Source organism: Thalassophryne amazonica, chromosome 14 (genome assembly GCF_902500255.1).
Source record: "Thalassophryne amazonica chromosome 14, fThaAma1.1, whole genome shotgun sequence".
Taxonomy (NCBI): Eukaryota; Metazoa; Chordata; class Actinopteri; order Batrachoidiformes; family Batrachoididae; genus Thalassophryne; species Thalassophryne amazonica.
Genome location: NC_047116.1, coordinates 70,144,409 through 70,166,732, shown reverse-complemented (window position 1 = coordinate 70,166,732; position 22,324 = coordinate 70,144,409). Strand labels below are relative to the sequence as shown.

General features: G+C 40.7%; 1 long non-coding RNA gene across 1 annotated transcript; it reads right to left on the bottom strand.

The window, feature by feature from the left end:
- Positions 1–5,883: 5,883 nt before the first annotated feature.
- LOC117525219 lies at positions 5,884–18,317 on the bottom strand. Its single transcript, XR_004564995.1, has 3 exons — positions 18,307–18,317; positions 7,481–7,483; positions 5,884–5,968 (listed from the first exon to the last, which is right to left on the bottom strand). It is a non-coding gene; the product is annotated as an uncharacterized LOC117525219 (long non-coding RNA).
- Between the last annotated feature and the right edge of the window lie 4,007 nt (positions 18,318–22,324).

Sequence of the window (22,324 nt, the reverse complement as noted above, 5' to 3'; positions counted from 1 at the left end):
AGACGTCCTGAAGAGATTTGGAGGATTAAAAACAGCATCCAGTCCTTTACCTCTTTTGTTCTCTTCTTTTAAATGACACATTTCTTCTTCCTGGTCTGCGATCATTCCTTCATCAGCAGGTGTTAGCTGTAGTTTCAACATGTCCCTCAACTGCTGAACTTCAGACATGTTTGCAGAAAGACTTTAAAACACACAAACAAAAGAGAGTCAACGACCAAGTGGTGGAAAGACTAAAAACAGGCCGATTTAATCATCTGTTGCTGCTCTGCTGCCCAGGCTGACCAATCACAAGTGTGAGACAACACCGAAATGTCCTTGTGCTGGGACAGACATCCTTAAGCAGGAGACACCAACTCTGATCCTAGAGATCACCTGACATGCACATTTTCCTTACGTACCTGCTGCAACCAACTGATTAGAGAGAGAGATGATATTAATGTTGTTAATGGCCCAGTCACACAGCACACAACGATTCCTGAACGAAGGGAAAAAGCAAAAAACGTCACAATTCGTTGAGAAAAGGTGGACGAAAGAGCTTTTATCACCAAACAGTCTGCGAAGTAAGAGCGCAAAAGGGACGAAAGAGGAAATTAACAAAACCAAAGCTCACGATCTCGACAAAACATGCCTGGAGTCAGCTGGAGCAGTGTGTGTCTGCATCTCTGCATTCCAGGACTCAGTGCTGGGATGGAGCTCACAGCGCCGAGTCCTGGAGAAACTGCAAACAGAAGCTGTGGAGATCTGTGCCCACGTCGGTGGAAAACCTGCTCTGGTTCCTCGTCCAGAATAAAAGAGGGATCATCTCCATCATCATCAGAACCCTCACTGTCTGACGACACGCTGCGCGCTCCGTCTTCCTCCAATTTAAAAAAAAAAAAAAAGTGCGCTGTGGTCACTGCTGTATCACTGTATTATGTTCTAAGTCATACATATTTATTTATAACAGAAAACTGTCAAAAGGGAGAATAAATATGATTGAATATATCAGAGCAGTAAATTAATCAGTGCGTGTGAAGGCGCGCATTGACTCATGTGCGGTTATTCCACCAGCTGATCACTGATCCACAATGTGAATTCTGCCTTCCAGAACACCTCTTTATATAATCATTTTGATTCATCTACCTGTTACCACATGTACAGAAGGACTGGATTATCATTCCTACACTCATATTGTTATATTTAATACAAAATAATAAGCACACACAGGAGCTCCTGCTGCCAACTTTTTTGTTGTTTCAAATTCAACAGTTGCTTGTGGCAAAATAATTAATTATATCCACACAAAAGATTAATTCTGGCCTATGTAAGGTGCCTGAGCCCATTGAAGCTGCTCACCCCCCCCCCCCCCCCCCCCCCCGCCCCACACACACACAAATATATATATAAAAAAAATCCAAGCAAACAGACTGAGTTTGCCCTATAATTTCTGATGGTACATGAAGCAGCAGCAGCCTCGGCGCTCACAAACCAGCTTCTGCACTGTGTGAAAACGTTCAGCTGCTCCAGTGAAGTCAAATTAAACAATAACGTGAGAAAAACTAAACAAACGATTAAAAAACGTCAAGAACGACAGTAAAACAAGACAGACGAATTGAGGTTTTCGTTGCCCTTCGTTCAAATTTTTCAACAGTTTAAAAATCCTGACAGTGCCAGCTGCACGAACAGGGCTGCGCGAAGGTTAAACGATGCCAACAACAGTCAACGAAAGTCCAGATTTCTTGTTTCATCAGGGCTGCGTCACCCTTCATTAAGTGCCGTGTGACTGGGCCTTAAGATGTTTGTTTAGATCAAACTAAGATGGTGTTAAAATAAAATGAAGTGTTCTGAACTTACACGGTCAGTGACCAGGAAGAGAAATAAAAATGAGACATTCCCCCCATTTTGTGACAAAGTAATGGGACAATTTCATTTACAATAAGACATTGTAAATGTTTCCAAATTCAAATGTTTTATAAGATGTAAAAAGTTTGATTTTATATTCACCAGCTGCAGGAACAAATGTGGTGAAAAATTTAAAAAGCTGAAACGTAAGGGCCAGAAATGTTTTTAATTCTATAAGCTCTGAGACGCAATCTGGGGCTACTCAACAATAAATTTTAGTGAGTGCAGTACCCATTTTGGTGAAAAAAAAAAAAATAATAATAATAAACAACTTCCAAATTCAAAGTCACTCCTCTATTAGTATTCTCACAAGAAATTACACATATATCTTTTCAACATTAAGTAACAGAAACTAATCATACCTGTAAAGAAATGCACAACTGCTTTACTTCACCTGTACTACATGAATATACTTCAATCTACTTCTAAATTTTTCAACCTGTGGTCTACAGATACGATCGATCGGTTTGGCCACCTCTGGTCTCATCTTTATGTCTTTGAAAAGTGGATGGACACCATACGATGCTGTCAGACTGGCAACAAATTTAAGGAATAACCTTGTTGTGTTGATAACACAACTTGATATAAATTAATTAAAAATATAAACTCCAGCTTCCTGATGAAGTGGTGTAGAGGAGGATTTTCTTAAAAAGAAGACCTGAAAGTTCAGCTACAATTTGACAGAAAAGTACATTTGAGATGAAAGCCTAGATTTCATGTTTTGGTGAAAGAAACTTTTGTATTTCTTCATAATTGATGTAAATAAAGTTCAAGACATATTCAGTGACTTGGAAATGTTCATGTTTCCATCCCCTGACTTGTCTAAAGAAAACTGGCAATAAAACTGATTATTATTTACAGGTTTTATCAAGTTTTACAGATTTCAGTTTGAGTTTGAAAATAATTTTAGAAATTTTAATTCTTTATATTTTTTGTATTTAAAACAGCATAAACAAATTAAAATGTATGAAATTCCAAGTGTTCCAATTAGGGTTGGGTATCGAGAACCAGTTCTTTTCGAGTATTGTTAAGAAATGATTTGATCCACTGATATCAATAGCCTTCTTGCTTAACGATTCCGTTATCGGTTCTTCAGAGCAGCCGTTGTTTTTGAGGGCGTTTGTTGGGAAAATGATCATTCCACTACATTGATTACAGACCCTGTAGTGTTTCTGCAGCACGACACCACTTTGAAGCGTGAACCAGCGTGAACCAATGAAGCAATGCTTCGATCCATTAGCTCGTTGGTTCTTTGATTCGCTGCTCTTCAGAAACGGCAAGTTCGCTTCTTAACCCCTCTCAAAGCCATTAAAATATCGTGAGTCACTTTTGTGTGGATTAAAGTCACTAACTGGGCCTCTTGTCTTTGTTGCAGTCAAAAAATGAGACTCGTCCTCTGTTCCACTGGTACAGCTCCGAACGATGCATGGCTCTCTGCCGAGACAGAGTCCGGTCGAATTACCGTATTTTCCGGACTATAAGTCGCACCAGCCACTTTATCATTATAAAGAAAAATAAACCATAAATAAGTTGCACTGGACTATAAGTCCCATGGACATACAGGTATGTTAACTTAACATGAAAAGTTCAGATGATAATATTGTGACGGCTATCGTTTTCAGATGCATATTTCACCAGTCGTAACTTACAATCTGCAGAGTATGATTTTCTTTTTGGTGGCATTTTTGCGGGCCTTCTCCGTTGTCTTAAGTTATCAGTAACGTTGAAATTTTTATTTTTCTATGGTAGTCAGAAGTCGCAGGAACAGTCACACAAGTCTTGAGTGCCCTCTCGTGAGCTGCATTTTACCTACAGATATGTTTGTATTTTGCGGACCACATTGCGAGCCGAACCATGCAGCACCTACCTGCGCAGCTCATGACCACCCAGCGTTGTCGATCCAGCTCCTTCCAAGTGCAGACGCTAATCCTCCGCCGTCGCTCAGTGCTCCCATGCAGCTCTCAGCGTCAACTCTGCTCACACTGATATCCAAGGGTTGAAGCTGTTTTGTTAGCCGTCCCGGAATAAACACCATGTTCGTCTGCTTCAAACGCTATTCACAATCTTCGACGCCAGCTCCTTCCAAGTGCACACACTAATCCTCCGCCGTCGCTCACCCGGTGCTCCCACGCAGCTCTCAGCGTCAACTTAAACACTCTGCTCACACTGATATCCAAGGGTTGAAGCTGTTTTGTTCGCCATGCCGGAATAACAGCAAGCACCGTATTCGTCAGCTTCACACGCTGTGGGTGAGGTGAGGAATACGCGTCCAACGTTCTGTTCTCTGATTGGTTATCGCGACCAGCGTGACTTATAGGACGGCCACCATACTACAGTGTCCATGATGCATTGCATTTCCTTTTCCGGTGGCCATTTTAAAACATAGATCGACTCTGTCACGTAAAATTGTTTTGTTACAGTAAATTAATTGAGATCCTACCGGTATATTTTTCATTTATAAGTCGCACCGGAGTATAGGTCGCACCCCAGGCCAAAACATGTAAAAAAGTGCGACTTATAGTCCGGAAAATACGGTAATCACTTCAAAATGAATTGCCGCTTTAAATAAAATGACACCTCTTACAAACACTGTAATACAGACAAGAAACTACAATAGACTAAAAGGTTTTTTTTTTCCCCCTCCCAAAATGAGACATCCTCCATTCTTTATAAAATACATCCTGGCGTGCAGCGCACCACTGTTGCAAGAGCTCAGCTCAGATGTATGGAAAGATATTCATGCCAATAATGTCTGAAAGGAAATGCTTTTGACAATAACTGACGATTTTGTTTATTTCTATTTATGTCCAGAGATCAAGGATCCACCATGGTTTATTATGTCCAAAGTTTAAGGATCCAGTGACCAATTTCATATTTATTTACTTTAAGACTCCATAAAATGTTGTTCAATTTCAATTCAATTTCAATTTAATCGGCTTATAAAACACCAAATCACAACAAAAGACATCTCAAGGTGCCTCACATAGAACAGTTCAACATAAAAATTAAAATAAATAAAAATTAAAAAATTCAAATACATAATAAAAACAGAAGTAAAAGAATAAAACAGATAGAAAACCTGTGAAGCCTACTTTTAGTACACAAAAAATTCACAAGAGGTATCGATAAGGAATCGGATGAATAAGCGGAATCGATAAAATCTGACTGATACCCATCCCTAGTTCCAATGCTTTTGGAGGGCACAGTATCCTAAGCTTATGATGAGTGCAAAATGAGTGTGGTATTATTACTGTTTTGTTTAAGAATGTTTAATTTTCACTGTTGCTGCACTTTGTATCAACTCATAGTCATATCGTATATCAAATTGATATGACAATTCAGTAAGGTATATCTTCTATTATACATTCCAAATCTAAGGTGGAACTCTACTAGTGTTTACTACGGTGCACCAAAATATCTGAGAGAGAGAGAGAGAGAGAGAGAGAGAGAGAGAGAGAGAGAGAGAGAGAGAGAGAGAGAGAGAGAGAGAGAGAGAGAGAGAACTTAGGTGCCTGGTCTTGAGAACCAGGGATGGTAGGTTGAAAAGCTTTTTTTTAATCCCATGGGAACTCTCCCTACCCATCTAAGCGGCTCAACAATATGGACAGCATGTATATAAGTGACATTTACTTGACAATTTATATGACAATATTGAGATATGACAATTTGGCCATATTGTACAGCCCTACTGTCAACTAGCTGAAAACTTTGAATATTAATTTACATCTACATTTAAAAAAAAATGGTAAAGTGGCATGGGGTAAGAGGACTGTATTGAGGGGGGTCAGCTGAAAAGCAAAAACACAAAAATGTTTAAAAAGATGGAGAGTATGGGGGACAGAGCCCCTCCAGAAGCTGAAAGGTTTTTGCCATGCTAATGTTCCCTTGAAACATTTACTCAAAATAAAGTCTAAAGGACCTAAATAACATGGTGAGATGCTGACGAGCTTCACTCATTCATGTCCGCAACATATGCATATTATGCATAACAGTAGTTGGCGGAAGCAGACCACATTAGCGGCTAGTTAGCTTAGCCCTTAGCCAATAATGCCAAATAACTTAAAACATCCCCCCTCGGCAGGAATCACTATCGACCCAACAGAACATCCATCCCCGATAAAACAGAAAAAACTCTGCAAATAGGTAACTCACCCTCTTCACGACGACATTCTACTTTTACATCAGCGCTGTCCTAATCGATTCTTCTTCTTCTTCTTCTTCGGCGGTTGGCAACCAGCTTCAATGGAGCATTACCGCCACCAACAGGACCGCAGCGAAGGCCAGGAGTCTAACAGCCACAAAACCAAATTTAAAATAATAATAATAAAAAAAATCTCAACTCATATCCTGTGTAGTAATCCGGTATTCCTCAGATAGTCACAAAAGTATTTGAAGCAGCTCCCACCAGACCCTAGCTAAAGCATGTCCTTTAAACTGACGACTACTTGATAACATAAACCGATACAACTAAAGATTTACACTGACCTCAAAAATGACCCAGACGATTGGCAAAAGAGCAGAAATCTTCCAAAAAGCGGAGATTTTTCATCCCTGCGTCTCTGTACATAAATTTGTAAATAAACGAAGTGCTACTCAACTGAACAAACTTGTTATGCAATTTTTTTTAAATAAAATAATTAGTATCTGTATGTATTTATGAGTCAGTCAGCATCTAGCAAACTATCAATGTCTCAAAAGAAGCATAATTTAGCCTCAGCGGCATGAATTGGACTAAAGTGCCAATTTTGCCATCTCAAACCTACTTAGTAAGAGCTATCTCACATTGCATGTTTAAATAATTAATTTTCAGTTTGCATTAGTAAATTATATACAATAAGCCCCTTTCATGTACGCAGCTATTTCAAGATATGAGAGACAGCAGATGCATTTTGTGGCAGCAGCATCTTGTCTCAGCACTTCCTGTTGCATCTACATGTGTTGTGGCAGCTGCTGCTGTTTTTGTGTTTCTCGTAGCACTTCCGGTGGCATCTTTATGTGCCGGAGCACATGCTGGTGTTTTATTTACTTGTCGAGGCAGATGTCGGTGTTTTCAGTTAATTTATTTATTTCAGACGTGTGCATGTAAAAGCATAAGCAGATCAGAGATGAAAAATAAAAATACAAGTATTAAAAAATGCTGGCATCTGTATACTGTGGCAGCAGCTGCTACAAAGCAGCTGCTGCTTTTTGTAGCAGCTGCTGCTGGGAGGTTACATTTTCGTTGCACAATTGGGAATGTTTTGTCCACCTCCTGGCAACTTCCATCAGGAACGTTTACTTGTTACAGTTTTTGGACGTTTCTTTGGAACGTTGTGTGCACGTTGAGGGGACGTTCTATTAACTACTATATATAATTCACCAGCCTTATCAATCAATATATTGATTGATAAGGCTGGTGAATTGGTATTGTTGTAAATTTAAATGAAGTGATTCCTCTATTTTCCTTTTTCTTAACATATTTTATAATTTACTTAATTTTCTGAAAGTTTTCATTCTCAGGGATCTATACTTTAGTAGGCCTACTGTATGCACTACTGATGGCAATTTCGAAGCCTCATGAACCAATGAGCCACTGCAACACAACTGGCTGAAAATCGACACACTGCTTCGACGCGTTTGATACAGTTTGAAGGGTGACATCTGCTGGATTGCTTTGAGAATTACCTTGAGCGAGTGCCCTGACAAATGTTGCATTAATTCATGACTCATGTGGTTTGTTCTTGAAAAATAATAATAAAAAAAGTCATATGTATTATTGTCTTTGTTAATGTAATAAATAGTCCCTACAGATGCACACATCATGGTTATGAAAGCCTTTATTGTAGACTATATGTAGATTTGTGTTATCATTCCTCAAACTATATTTGGATAAAATGTGACGGGAAAAGTGAGAAAGACATGTGCTTCTGCAACTTGTGCTTATGTTGCTGTAATTAGATTAGAATCTAAAATTAGAAAGGTCTTGTCTCAAAGTGATGCTGAAAAACTAATTCATGCATTTATTTCCTCTAGGCTGGACTATTGTAATTCATTCTTATCAGGTTGTCCTAAAAGTTCCCTAAAAAGCCTTCAGTTAATTCAAAATGCTGCAGCTAGAGTACTAACGGGGACTAGAAGGAGAGAGCATATCTCACCCATATTGGCCTCTCTTCATTGGCTTCCTGTTAATTCTAGAATAGAATTTAAAATTCTTCTTCTTACTTATAAGGTTTTGAATAATCAGGTCCCATCTTATCTTAGGGACCTCGTAGTACCATATCACCCCAATAGAGCACTTCGCTCTCAGACTGCAGGCTTACTTGTAGTTCCTAGGGTTTGTAAGAGTAGAATGGGAGGCAGAGCCTTCAGCTTTCAGGCTCCTCTCCTGTGGAACCAGCTCCCAATTCAGATCAGGGAGACAGACACCCTCTCTACTTTTAAGATTAGGCTTAAAACTTTCCTTTTTGCTAAAGCTTATAGTTAGGGCTGGATCAGGTGACCCTGAACCATCCCTTAGTTATGCTGCTATAGACATAGACTGCTGGGGGGTTCCCATGATGCACTGTTTCTTTCTCTTTTTGCTCTATATGCACCACTCTGCATTTAATCATTAGTGATTGATCTCTGCTCCCCTCCACAGCATGTCTTTTTCCTGGTTCTCTCCCTCAGCCCCAACCAGTCCCAGAAGACTGCCCCTCCCTGAGCCTGGTTCTGCTGGAGGTTTCTTCCTGTTAAAAGGGAGTTTTTCCTTCCCACTGTCGCCAAGTGCTTGCTCACAGGGGGTCGTTTTGACTGTTGGGGTTTTACATAATTATTGTATGGCCTTGCCTTACAATATAAAGCGCCTTGGGGCAACTGTTTGTGATTTGGCGCTATATAAAAAAAAAAAAATTGATTGATTGATTGAATTAGTAAATTAGAATACAGGGGATAGGAGACGGTGATTGTGCAACTTTCAACAATTTTTATTCAAAAAAAGAATAATTTCAACGGTGCTGGACTTTAATCAGCTCCTCTTCTGTCTCACCACCTCTCCAGCTTTGGAGAAGACCCGCTCACAAGGCACTGATGTTGCTGGCATCAACAAATATTTTTGCCATTCTCTGTAAACTGGGATTGACTGTGACTCGTGTCACCCAGTATTTGAGCAGGTCTTCTCCTCTGGAGGTAGGCATATGTTGGGTGAAACCTTTGTAGTAAAGCCTTGAAGGCTTTGGTCTCCACTATTTTGAACGGTTGTGCATCTTCTACAACATAGTCCACCAGTGCCTCATCCAAATCAGCTTGTCTGCCTTTAATGGAAATACAGTATGACATGCTGAGCTATTTTTGTTTATGAGTATGTGTAACCGGCGCTCAGTTGCACTGCATTACAACTGGCTGGTTCAAACAACCCTTCGACTCTGCGTTGTGTATTTTTTTTAAGAAAGTCATCAGGAGGCAGAATGGTCTCTGTGCGAAACAGAGTAAATACTGGTGAGTCCTGCACTTGGCTCACGTCGGCTCAGACAGCACTGTGGCATGTCTTAATATAATTGGCCATATAATACATATGGACATAATTTATAACAATAACAAAACATACCTGTGTGAAACAGAGTAAATACTGGTCAGTCCTGCACTTGGCTCACGTCGGCTCAGACAGCACTTTAAAAAGACGAGTATGTATATTTAGCACCGAAGCTAAAGTAGTTAGCATGCACATTATGCCCTTAAGCATTATTTTTAATATGTAAAATTCCAGCAACTACTCGTTGTGGCTCTTAATTACATCACAACTCGGCTCCATGCTTTCCTAAGTTCACAGAGTGATAACAATTTATATAAATTGGTACAGAGTACTACAACAGACAACTCACCTGTGGCATGTCTTAATATAACTGGCACGGGCTACGGCTGCCAGTTGCACTTATATACTCTGTCACTAGAGGGTGCCCTGGAGCCACAACTGCACAAGTGCTTAAGAAAATAAAAAAAATTATGGCAAGTGGAGTTAAAATACCATATTAACTCCGTTACACCCCCCCCCCCCCCCCCCGCTAAATACCACTTGCGCATAATTGAGAGAGAGAGAAAAAAAAAAAGAAAATTAATTACTGACCAGCACAACTCACTAAGCATGAACAATACAACAGAGGGCACATACACATCTACATGCACGACACTATTTTGCACCATAACACCTGCTGAGGTCACTTACTCAGATCACAATCACAAAAAAAACTCAGTAAAAAAAAACGCTCCCCACAAGAGCCAGTATGAGAGGAAGTTGGCCAGACCCCATCACCATACATGGAGAAAAATATGCCCGTCACATATTTCATAAACCTTCATGACTGTGAAATACCTCAGTGCAGAAAAGCAAAAGAAAAGAGATCCCCTTAAACCCATTGCTATGCCTTGAAATAGTGCAACATATGAGCAGAAAGAAAAAAAAAATGTTCCCACATATTCCTAAGGTACTCTGAACTGCACTTATAATTATCGCATCTCGAACAATTTACACAGAAACAGGCAATGTTTATGACACTAGCCTCATTTTCTGATGCATAATCTCAATAAGCCTGGTCACTGGTTTCAAACATCTCCCCGTTCTGGACTTTGTTCTGTCTGTAACGTTGCATATCTCTTTAAGTGCCACACAGCTGTGCGAAGTCGTCTCAGCTATGGTCCGAACCTGTGCACCTGAAGTGAGATCTGGGAGGCTGTCAACAACTGGTCGGTCTGAATCAGGAGAACTGCCGTCAGCAGATGCATTGGGGTCACCCAAACCACCACTGGACATTGTGGCTTCAGTCATGGAGACATCAGGCAGCGCTGGAACATGAGTTGACTGAACAGCAGGTGGATACATCATGGCAGGAGTGTAAGGAGCCACATCCAAATGCGAACCAACATCAGTGTCCTCCAACTGAGCAGCACCATCCACACTGGAAGCCACAGATGAGAGACCTGACACCCACACTCTGGTCCTATAGCCAGCAGACTCGATGGAAACAACGTCACATCCCTCCTTCACATCATCAAGTTCCACAGAGCTGGAGACAGGAGACACCATCACATCGTCTGAAAGGAACAGGCTCAGTCAAATCAAATCAAATCAATTTTATTTATATAGCGCCAAATCACAACAAACAGTTGCCCCAAGGCGCTTTATATTGTAAGGCAAGGCCATACAATAATTACGTAAAAACCCCAACGGTCAAAACGACCCCCTGTGAGCAAGCACTTGGCGACAGTGGGAATGAAAAACTCCCTTTTAACAGGAAGAAACCTCCAGCAGAACCAGGCTCAGGGAGGGGCAGTCCTCTGCTGGGACTGGTTGGGGCTGAGGGAGAGAACCAGGAAAAAGACATGCTGTGGAGGGGAGCAGAGATCAATCACTAATGATTAAATGCAGAGTGGTGCATACAGAGCAAAAAGAGAAAGAAACACTCAGTGCATCATGGGAACCCCCCAGCAGTCTAAGTCTATAGCAGCATAACTAAGGGATGGTTCAGGGTCACCTGATCCAGCCCTAACTATAAGCTTTAGCAAAAAGGAAAGTTTTAAGCTTAATCTTAAAAGTAGAGAGGGTGTCTGTCTCCCTGATCTGAATTGGGAGCTGGTTCCACAGGAGAGGAGCCTGAAAGCTGAAGGCTCTGCCTCCCATTCTACTCTTACAAACCCTAGGAACTACAGGTAAGCCTGCAGTCTGAGAGTGAAGCGCTCTATTGGGGTGATATGGTACTATGAGGTCCCTAAGATAAGATGGGACCTGATTATTCAAAACCTTATAAGTAAGAAGAAGAATTTTAAATTCTATTCTAGAATTAACAGGAAGCCAATGAAGAGAGGCCAATATGGGTGAGATATGCTCTCTCCTTCTAGTCCCTGTTAGTACTCTAGCTGCAGCATTTTGAATTAACTGAAGGCTTTTCAGGGAACTTTTAGGACAACCTGATAATAATGAATTACAATAGTCCAGCCTAGAGGAAATAAATGCATGAATTAGTTTTTCAGCATCACTCTGAGACAAGACCTTTCTAATTTTAGAGATATTGCGTAAATACAAAAAAGCAGTCCTACATATTTGTTTAATATGCGCATTGAATGACATATCCTGATCAAAAATGACTCCAAGATTTCTCACAGTATTACTAGACATCAGGGTAATGCCATCCAGAGTAAGGTGTTGTGTGGGCCGCTGAAGAGGAGGTACTGCTGGCCCACCATCACCAGAGGGCGCCCTGCCTGGAGTGCGGGCTCCAGGCACCAGAGGGCGCCGCCGCCTCACGGGAGCAGCCTCGGTGACAGCTGTCACCCATCACCTGAGACAGCTGACGGCAATCATCAGTGGGGTATATCAGCAGGACGGCATCTCCACCGCATTGCCGAGATATCGTTTCTACCAGAGAGGTAACATATCAAAGCCTACTGAGTACACAGTTTTGACTGAGCTAGTTATTGGTTTACTGTTCCAACGAGAGGTGGAGGTACCTTTCCTGCCGTTCGGAGTTCTGGGTGCAAACGCGCCCCCATCTAACTGTTCTTTTTCCCTCGCCAGCAGTACCAGGTCCGACACGCGGAGGCAGTGGCCACCTGGGAGTTCGGGACTTGGCGGCTCCAGTATTCCCGGGGTCCTGTGGCGGAGGAAGCCGTGTGGTTCCGGTCTTACCTTGGAGAGGCGTCTCCTATCTTCGAGCCTGCCCACACGACACCTTTGTGTATTGACTTTTGTCCATTTCTGTAATTGGTTGTATTCGTTGTGCACATTCACAACAGTAAAGCGTTGTTATTTTGACTTACTCCATTGTCCGTTCATTTGCGCCCCCTGTTGTGGGTCCGTGTTCCTACACTTTCCCAACATAAGGATCTGGTTAGACACCATGTTTCTAAGATTTGTGGGGCCAAGTACAATAACTTCAGTTTTATCTGAGTTTAAAAGCAGGAAATTAGAGGTCATCCATGTCTTTATGTCTGTAAGACAATCCTGCAGTTTAGCTAATTGGTGTGTGTCCTCTGGCTTCATGGATAGATAAAGCTGGGTATCATCTGCGTAACAATGAAAATTTAAGCAATACCGTCTAATAATACTGCCTAAGGGAAGCATGTATAAAGTGAATAAAATTGGTCCTAGCACAGAACCTTGTGGAACTCCATAATTAACTTTAGTCTGTGAAGAAGATTTTCCATTTACATGAACAAATTGTAATCTATTAGACAAATATGATTCAAACCACCGCAGCGCAGTGCCTTTAATACCTATGGCATGCTCTAATCTCTGTAATAAAATTTTATGGTCAACAGTATCAAAAGCAGCACTGAGGTCTAACAGAACAAGCACAGAGATGAGTCCACTGTCCGAGGCCATAAGAAGATAATTTGTAACCTTCACTAATGCTGTTTCTGTACTATGATGAATTCTAAAACCTGACTGAAACTCTTCAAATAGACCATTCCTCTGCAGATGATCAGTTAGCTGTTTTACAACTACCCTTTCAAGAATTTTTGAGAGAAAAGGAAGGTTGGAGATTGGCCTATAATTAGCTAAGATAGCTGGGTCAAGTGATGGCTTTTTAAGTAATGGTTTAATTACTGCCACCTTAAAAGCCTGTGGTACATAGCCAACTAACAAAGATAGATTGATCATATTTAAGATCGAAGCATTAAATAATGGTAGGGCTTCCTTGAGCAGCCTGGTAGGAATGGGGTCTAATAAACATGTTGATGGTTTGGATGAAGTAACAAATGAAAATAACTCAGACAGAACAATCGGAGAGAAAGAGTCTAACCAAATACCGGCATCACTGAAAGCAGCCAAAGATAACGATACGTCTTTGGGATGGTTATGAGTAATTTTTTCTCTAATAGTTAAAATTTTGTTAGCAAAGAAAGTCATGAAGTCATTACTAGTTAAAGTTAATGGAATACTCAGCTCAATAGAGCTCTGACTCTTTGTCAGCCTGGCTACAGTGCTGGAAAGAAACCTGGGGTTGTTCTTATTTTCTTCAATTAGTGATGAGTAGAAAGATGTCCTAGCTTTACGGAGGGCTTTTTTTTATAGAGCAACAGACTCTTTTTCCAGGCTAAGTGAAGATCTTCTAAATTAGTGAGACGCCATTTCCTCTCCAACTTACGGGTTATCTGCTTTAAGCTACGAGTTTGTGAGTTATACCACGGAGTCAGGCACTTCTGATTTAAAGCTCTCTTTTTTAGAGGAGCTACAGCATCCAAAGTTGTCTTCAATGAGGATGTAAAACTATTGACGAGATACTCTATCTCACTTACAGAGTTTAGGTAGCTACTCTGCACTGTGTTGGTATATGGCATTAGAGAACATAAAGAAGGAATCATATCCTTAAACCTAGTTACAGCGCTTTCTGAAAGACTTCTAGTGTAATGAAACTTATTCCCCACTGCTGGGTAGTCCATCAGAGTAAATGTAAATGTTATTAAGAAATGATCAGACAGAAGGGAGTTTTCAGGGAATACTGTTAAGTCTTCTATTTCCATACCATAAGTCAGAACAAGATCTAAGATATGATTAAAGTGGTGGGTGGACTCATTTACTTTTTGAGCAAAGCCAATAGAGTCTAATAATAGATTAAATGCAGTGTTGAGGCTGTCATTCTCAGCATCTGTGTGGATGTTAAAATCGCCCACTATAATTATCTTATCTGAGCTAAGCACTAAGTCAGACAAAAGGTCTGAAAATTCACAGAGAAACTCACAGTAACGACCAGCTGGACGATAAATAATAAATAAAACTGGTTTTTGGGACTTCCAATTTGGATGGACAAGACTAAGAGTCAAGCTTTCAAATGAATTAAAGCTCTGGGTTTTTGATTAATTAATAAGCTGGAATGGAAGATTGCTGCTAATCCTCCGCCCCGGCCCGTGCTACGAGCATTCTGACAGTTAGTGTGACTCGGGGGTGTTGACTCATTTAAACTAACATATTCATCCTGCTGTAACCAGGTTTCTGTAAGGCAGAATAAATCAATATGTTGAGCAATTATTATATCATTTACCAACAGGGACTTAGAAGAGAGAGACCTAATGTTTAATAGACCACATTTAACTGTTTTAGTCTGTGGTGCAGTTGAAGGTGCTATATTATTTTTTCTTTTTTAATTTTTATGCTTAAATAGATTTTTGCTGGTTATTGGTAGTCTGGGAGCAGGCACCGTCTCTACGGGGATGGGGTAATGAGGGGATGGCAGGGGGAGAGAAGCTGCAGAGAGGTGTGTAAGACTACAACTCTGCTTCCTGGTCCCAACCCTGGATAGTCACGGTTTGGAGGATTTAAGAAAATTGGCCAGATTTCTAGAAATGAGAGCTGCTCCATCCAAAGTGGGATGGATGCCGTCTCTCCTAACAAGACCAGGTTTTCCCCAGAAGCTTTGCCAATTATCTATGAAGCCCACCTCATTTTTTGGACACCACTCAGACAGCCAGCAATTCAAGGAGAACATGCGGCTAAACATGTCACTCCCGGTCTGATTGGGGAGGGGCCCAGAGAAAACTACAGAGTCCGACATTGTTTTTGCAAAGTTACACACCGATTTAATGTTAATTTTAGTGACCTCCGATTGGCGTAACCGGGTGTCATTACTGCCGACGTGAATTACAGTCTTACCAAATTTACGCTTAGCCTTAGCCAGCAGTTTCAAATTTCCTTCAGTGTCGCCTGCTCTGGCCCCCGGAAGACAATTGACTATGGTTGCTGGTGTCGCTAACTTCACATTTCGCAAAACAGAGTCGCCAATAACCAGAGTTTGATCCTCGGCGGGTGTGTCGTCGAGTGGGGAAAAACGGTTAGAGATGTGAACGGGTTGGCGGTGTACACGGGGCTTCTGTTTAGGGCTACGCTTCCTCCTCACAGTCACCCAGTCAGCCTGCTTTCCCGGCTGCTCGGGATCTGCCAGGGGGTAACTAACGGCGGCTAAGCTACCTTGGTCCGCACCGACTACAGGGGCCTGGCTAGCTGTAGAATTTTCCACGGTGCGGAGCCAAGTCTCCAATTCGCCCAGCCTGGCCTCCAAAGCTACGAATAAGCTACACTTATTACAAGTACCGTTACTGCTAAAGGAGGCCGAGGAATAACTAAACATTTCACACCCAGAGCAGAAAAGTGCGGGAGAGACAGGAGAAGCCGCCATGCTAAATCGGCTAAGAGCTAGTAGCTACGCTAAGCTAGCGGATTCCTAAAAACACGCAAAGTGAATAATGTGTAAATAATTTAGAGGTGATTCAGCAGAAGGAGTGCTTTAGTTAAGGCACGTAAAGATTACACTGGGAAACAAATCGTAATCTAGATAACTAGATCAATCTAACTGCGCAGATTAAACAGCTAACAGATACAGAAAAACACAGCTGTGCTCCGGAACAGGAAGTGATACAATACCGCAGTGAGAGCCAACCACCAGTAGAGGCAAGTTGGGGGAATATACATCATCATGCTTGGACAATGCTTGTGGCGTCCCACAGGGGTCAGTATTGGGTCCAAAACTGTTTCTAATTTATATAAATGACATTGTCAATGTTTCCAAAATATTAAAATTAGTATTATTTGCAGATGACACAAACATTTTTTGTTCAGGGGGGATTTGCAGGAGTTACTGAGGAGGATCAGTATAGAAATGGGAAAATTGAAAATATGGTTTGACAGAAACAAATTATCATTAAACTTAAGTAAAACAAAATACATGTTATTTGGCTATTGTAATACAGACATACAGGTTCAGTTACAAGTCGAGGGGGTAGATATTGAAAGGGTACATGAAAATAAGTTTCTGGGGGTGATAATAGATAAGATAAACTGGAAACATATAAAACATATACAAAGTAAACTGTCAAGAAGCATTTCAGTTCTAAACAAAGCGAAACATATTCTGGACCACAACTCACTCCGCATTCTTTACTGCTCACTGGTTTTACCATATTTACAGTACTGTGCAGAGGTATGGGGTAATACTTATAAAGGTACAACACAATCACTATCAGTAATGCAGAAAAGAGCTACAAGAATTATTCATAATACTGGCTATAGAGATCATACAAATCCACTATTTTTACAATCCAAAATCTTAAAATTCACAGAATTGGTTCATTTTCAAACAGTACAAATCGTGTATAAAGCAATAAACAATTTACTTCCAGCAAATATTAAAAATATGTTTTTTAACAGATCAGGGGATTGCAATCTGAGAGGGAAATTTAATTTAAAGCATCAGTGGGCACGAACAACATTAAAAGGTTTCTGTATTTCTGTCTGTGGGGTGAGGATGTGGAACAGATTGGGAGTGGGGCTCAAGTAATGTCCAAGCATGAACCAGTTCAAACAGCAGTACAAAAATATGGTTTTTTTCTAGGTATAGGGAGGAGGAAGGGTAATGAGGGTTAGGGTGTTTTTGTTTTTTGCTTCGGCTTGTAAATATATAGTATTTTGTATGTGTAGGTGTATATTTATGTTTGTGTGTGTGTATATATATATATATATATATATATATATATATATATGATTCCTTCTTTATGTTCTCTAATGCCATATACCAACACAGTGCAGAGTAGCTACCTAAACTCTGTAAGTGAGATAGAGTATCTCGTCAATAGTTTTACATCCTCATTGAAGACAACTTTGGATGCTGTAGCTCCTCTGAAAAAGAGAGCTTTAAATCAGAAGTGCCTGACTCTGTGGTATAACTCACAAACTCGCAGCTTAAAGCAGATAACCCGTAAGTTGGAGAGGAAATGGCATCTCACTAATTTAGAAGATCTTCACTTAGCCTGGAAAAAGAGTCTGTTGCTCTATAAAAAAGCCCTCCGTAAAGCTAGGACATCTTACTACTCATCACTAATTGAAGAAAATAAGAACAACCCCAGGTTTCTTTTCAGCACTGTAGCCAGGCTGACAAAGAGTCAGAGCTCTATTGAGCCGAGTATTCCTTTAACTTTAACTAGTAATGACTTCATGACTTTCTTTGCTAATAAAATTTTAACTATTAGAGAAAAAATTACTCATAACCATCCCAAAGACGTATCGTTATCTTTGGCTGCTTTCAGTGATGCCGGTATTTGGTTAGACTCTTTCTCTCAGATTGTTCTGTCTGAGTTATTTTCATTAGTTACTTCATCCAAACCATCAACATGTCTATTAGACCCCATTCCTACCAGGCTGCTCAAGGAAGCCCTACCATTATTTAATGCTTCAATCTTAAATATGATCAATCTATCTTTATTAGTTGGCTATGTACTACAGGCTTTTAAGGTGGCAGTAATTAAACCACTACTTAAAAAGCCATCACTTGACCCAGCTATCTTAGCTAATTATAGGCCAATCTCCAACCTTCCTTTTCTCTCAAAAATTCTTGAAAGGGTAGTTGTAAAACAGCTAACTGATCATCTGCAGAGGAATGGTCTATTTGAAGAGTTTCAGTCAGGTTTTAGAATTCATCATAGTACAGAAACAACATTAGTGAAGGTTACAAATGATCTTCTTATGGCCTCGGACAGTGGACTCATCTCTGTGCTTGTTCTGTTAGACCTCAGTGCTGCTGTTGATACTGTTGACCATAAAATTTTATTACAGAGATTAGAGCATGCCATAGGTATTAAAGGCACTGCGCTGTGGTGGTTTGAATCATATTTATCTAATAGATTACAATTTGTTCATGTAAATGGGGAATCTTCTTCACAGACTAAGGTTAATTATGGAGTTCCACAAGGTTCTGTGCTAGGACCAATTTTATTCACTTTATACATGCTTCCCTTAGGCAGTATTATTAGACGGCATTGCTTAAATTTTCATTGTTACGCAGATGATACCCAGCTTTATCTATCCATGAAGCCAGAGGACACACACCAATTAGCTAAACTGCAGGATTGTCTTACAGACATAAAGACATGGATGACTTCTAATTTTCTGCTTTTAAACTCAGATAAAACTGAAGTTCTTGTACTTGGCCCCACAAATCTTAGAAACATGGTGTCTAACCAGATCCTTACTCTGGATGGCATTACCCTGACCTATAGTAATACTGTGAGAAATCTTGGAGTCATTTTTGATCAGGATATGTCATTCAAAGCGCATATTAAACAAATATGTAGGACTGCTTTTTTGCATTTACGCAATATCTCTAAAATTAGAAAGGTCTTGTCTCAGAGTGATGCTGAAAAACTAATTCATGCATTTATTTCCTAACGGGGACTAGAAGGAGAGAGCATATCTCACCCATATTGGCCTCTCTTCATTGGCTTCCTGTTAATTCTAGAATAGAATTAAAAATTCTTCTTCTTACTTATAAGGTTTTGAATAATCAGGTCCCATCTTATCTTAGGGACCTCATAGTACCATATCACCCCAATAGAGCGCTTCGCTCTCAGACTGCAGGCTTACTTGTAGTTCCTAGGGTTTGTAAGAGTAGAATGGGAGGCAGAGCCTTCAGCTTTCAGGCTCCTCTCCTGTGGAACCAGCTCCCAATTCAGATCAGGGAGACAGACACCCTCTCTACTTTTAAGATTAGGCTTAAAACTTTCCTTTTTGCTAAAGCTTATAGTTAGGGCTGGATCAGGTGACCCTGAACCATCCCTTAGTTATGCTGCTATAGACGTAGACTGCTGGGGGGTTCCCATGATGCATTGTTTCTTTCTCTTTTTGCTCTGTATGCACCACTCTGCATTTAATCATTAGTGATCGATCTCTGCTCCCCTCCACAGCATGTCTTTTTCCTGGTTCTCTCCCTCAGCCCCAACCAGTCCCAGCAGAAGACTGCCCCTCCCTGAGCCTGGTTCTGCTGGAGGTTTCTTCCTGTTAAAAGGGAGTTTTTCCTTCCCACTGTAGCCAAGTGCTTGCTCACAGGGGGTCGTTTTGACCGTTGGGGTTTTACATAATTATTGTATGGCTTTTGCCTTACAATATAAAGCGCCTTGGGGCAACTGTTTGTTGTGATTTGGCGCTATATAAAAAAATCGATTGATTGATTGATTGTTTCAAAATACGTCTGCTCGGTTGAAGATCGCCGGTAATTCTAGACCTCCCGGAAGTTGACCGTGAAAAAAAATCGATTTGCGGATGCGCGTGGTAAAATGAGACCGGCGCAAACTCAGACCACGACACCGGCTTGCAGCACAATAGGCCGTTTCCCCCCGGCCAAATACCATGAGTAAGGCTGCAACCACAGCTTCTTATCGTGCCAGCCGTGTTCTGGCAAAAAGAAACAAATCATGCAAGGATGGTGAAATTGTGAAAGAAGCTTTCATGGAAGCTGCAGATGTGCTCTTTGCCGATTTTAAAAAGGCGACCGCTATACAACGAGCCGGGCTTGTCCATTAGCTTAGGCTATTCACCGAGCCTGGGAGCTCGTTGAATAGCAATATCTTGGCTATTCAACGAGCTGGCTCACTGAATAGCTATGTTTTGACTATTTAACAATCCCAAGGCCCTGTCTTACTAATGGCTCATATAATATGAGCTACTTTATGGCTGTTATGAGCCATATGAATTGTTAGTGCAGTGGGACTCTGAATTGTTGAATACCACAACTCCTTTATACCTCTTACTATGCTTATAGTGGAGTACACTTACTTAAGGCAACCGCTATACAACAAGCCGGGCTCGTCCATTAGCTTAGTGCAGGCTGTTCACTGAGCCTATCCCCGGCTTGTTGAATAGCCACTTTGTTTTAGAAAACAGAAGATCGTGTCTACAGGATGTGCAGCTCTCAAGAAAGTCTGTTGATCGGCAACTGAGGAATGATATTGAGGCATGTGAGTGTTTTTCTCTGCAATTCGATGAATCCACTGATTCTGTGGACGTGGTTCAGCTATGTGTTTTTATTAGAATGATTTTTGACAACATGAATGTAAAAGAAGAACTGCTGACCATTTTGCCTTTGAAAGGGCACATGAGAGGCACAGATATTTTCCAGGTTTTTATGGAATTTGTTAATAAGAGCCAGGTGCCCCTCTACAAACTCATTTCTATAACCGAGCTGCCAGCTCAATGCCATCTTCATAATGTATTTATACAAACAACCATGTCATCAAATTTCACTGCATGAAAGGCCTGTTAACTGATAGAGTAGTTCTGTTGTGTTTACATACATGTTCCTGCTTTCAGCAGCATTGCATTGTAGCTGTTTCATGTATACTAAACTTGAAGCAACTTTGTAACAGATGGTACGCAGGAAAGACTCGACAGACTGGAGTCAAAGGTGGACCGCATACTACAACTACTGGTGAGGAATCAGGCTGCTGAAGAAGCTGACTGCATTGGAGATAATGCAGGCCAGACTTAAAACAACGGAGGAGATGGACCAATTCAGCAGAAGGCTGGAGGACCAGGAGTTTAGGAGGACAGTGGTAAATTATTGTTTCTAACACTTTTGCAGAAGTGGTTATTTTCATAAAAGTTGCATACTGCCATTGCACACATGCTTCTTTTTACTCTGTCATAGGTGAGATCAATGTCGAACTCCTTTACCAGGACAGTGCTAGGCGAAATTGGGATGTGGCAGTTGTGGGCTGGCGTCAGCCTCAAGGAATGGAAAGGGAAGAAAGCCCTGCAGCCTCTCACTCTCTAGAGTTTTGAAGAGTAAGTTATCAAGGTGTCTCACTTCATCATTTAATTTTAGTTAGCAATTAAAAAGAATTTTATCGTTTCTCCAGTTTAAAAAGAGGAAAATACAAGACCACTTTTTATTTTGTTTTTGTGACCTAAGCCTTCAGCAACAAGATGGAAATTTTACCAGACGCTATCGATGATGCGTTAACTGAAACACTGCGCCATGCAGCAAAGAGGGTAAGTAGTTAAACTTTTATGGCATCAGCAGCTCGCAGGTGACTTGTACTAGCATCATGGTCACACCTAGTCATTCCCTTCAATCAAATCCCGGTCCATTGTTGACTGTTTCAAGAGTGAAGACCGTGACCGTCTCACAGGCCTTTATTGCATGCACCCCAGCTTTTTGGAGCAATCTCTCTCAATCTGTTCCTCACATTCTGTATTCTCTTTCCGCAAACATCTTAAAAGCTATCTGTTTTGGCTTGCCTTCCCTCCATAGTGTAACTGTCACTCAGCTGTGTTGACAATTGGAATTCATTCATTCATTATTGGTTTATTTGACAGGGACAGTGCATATTAATGAACGTACAATTGTTTATAGACAGTATATATACATACACACACACACACACACACACACACACACACATATATATATATATATATATATATATATATATATATATATATATATATATATATATATATATATATATGAGGTCTATTAGAAAAGTATCCGACCTTATTATTTTTTTCAAAAACTATATGGATTTGTATCACGTGTGATTACATCAGACAAGCTTGAACCCTCGTGGGCATGCGAGAGTTTTTTCGCGCCTGTCCACCATATTGTTTTTGTCTGTACTTCGTTGTGCGATTCACAACATTAAATTGTTACTTTTTGGCTTATCCATTGTC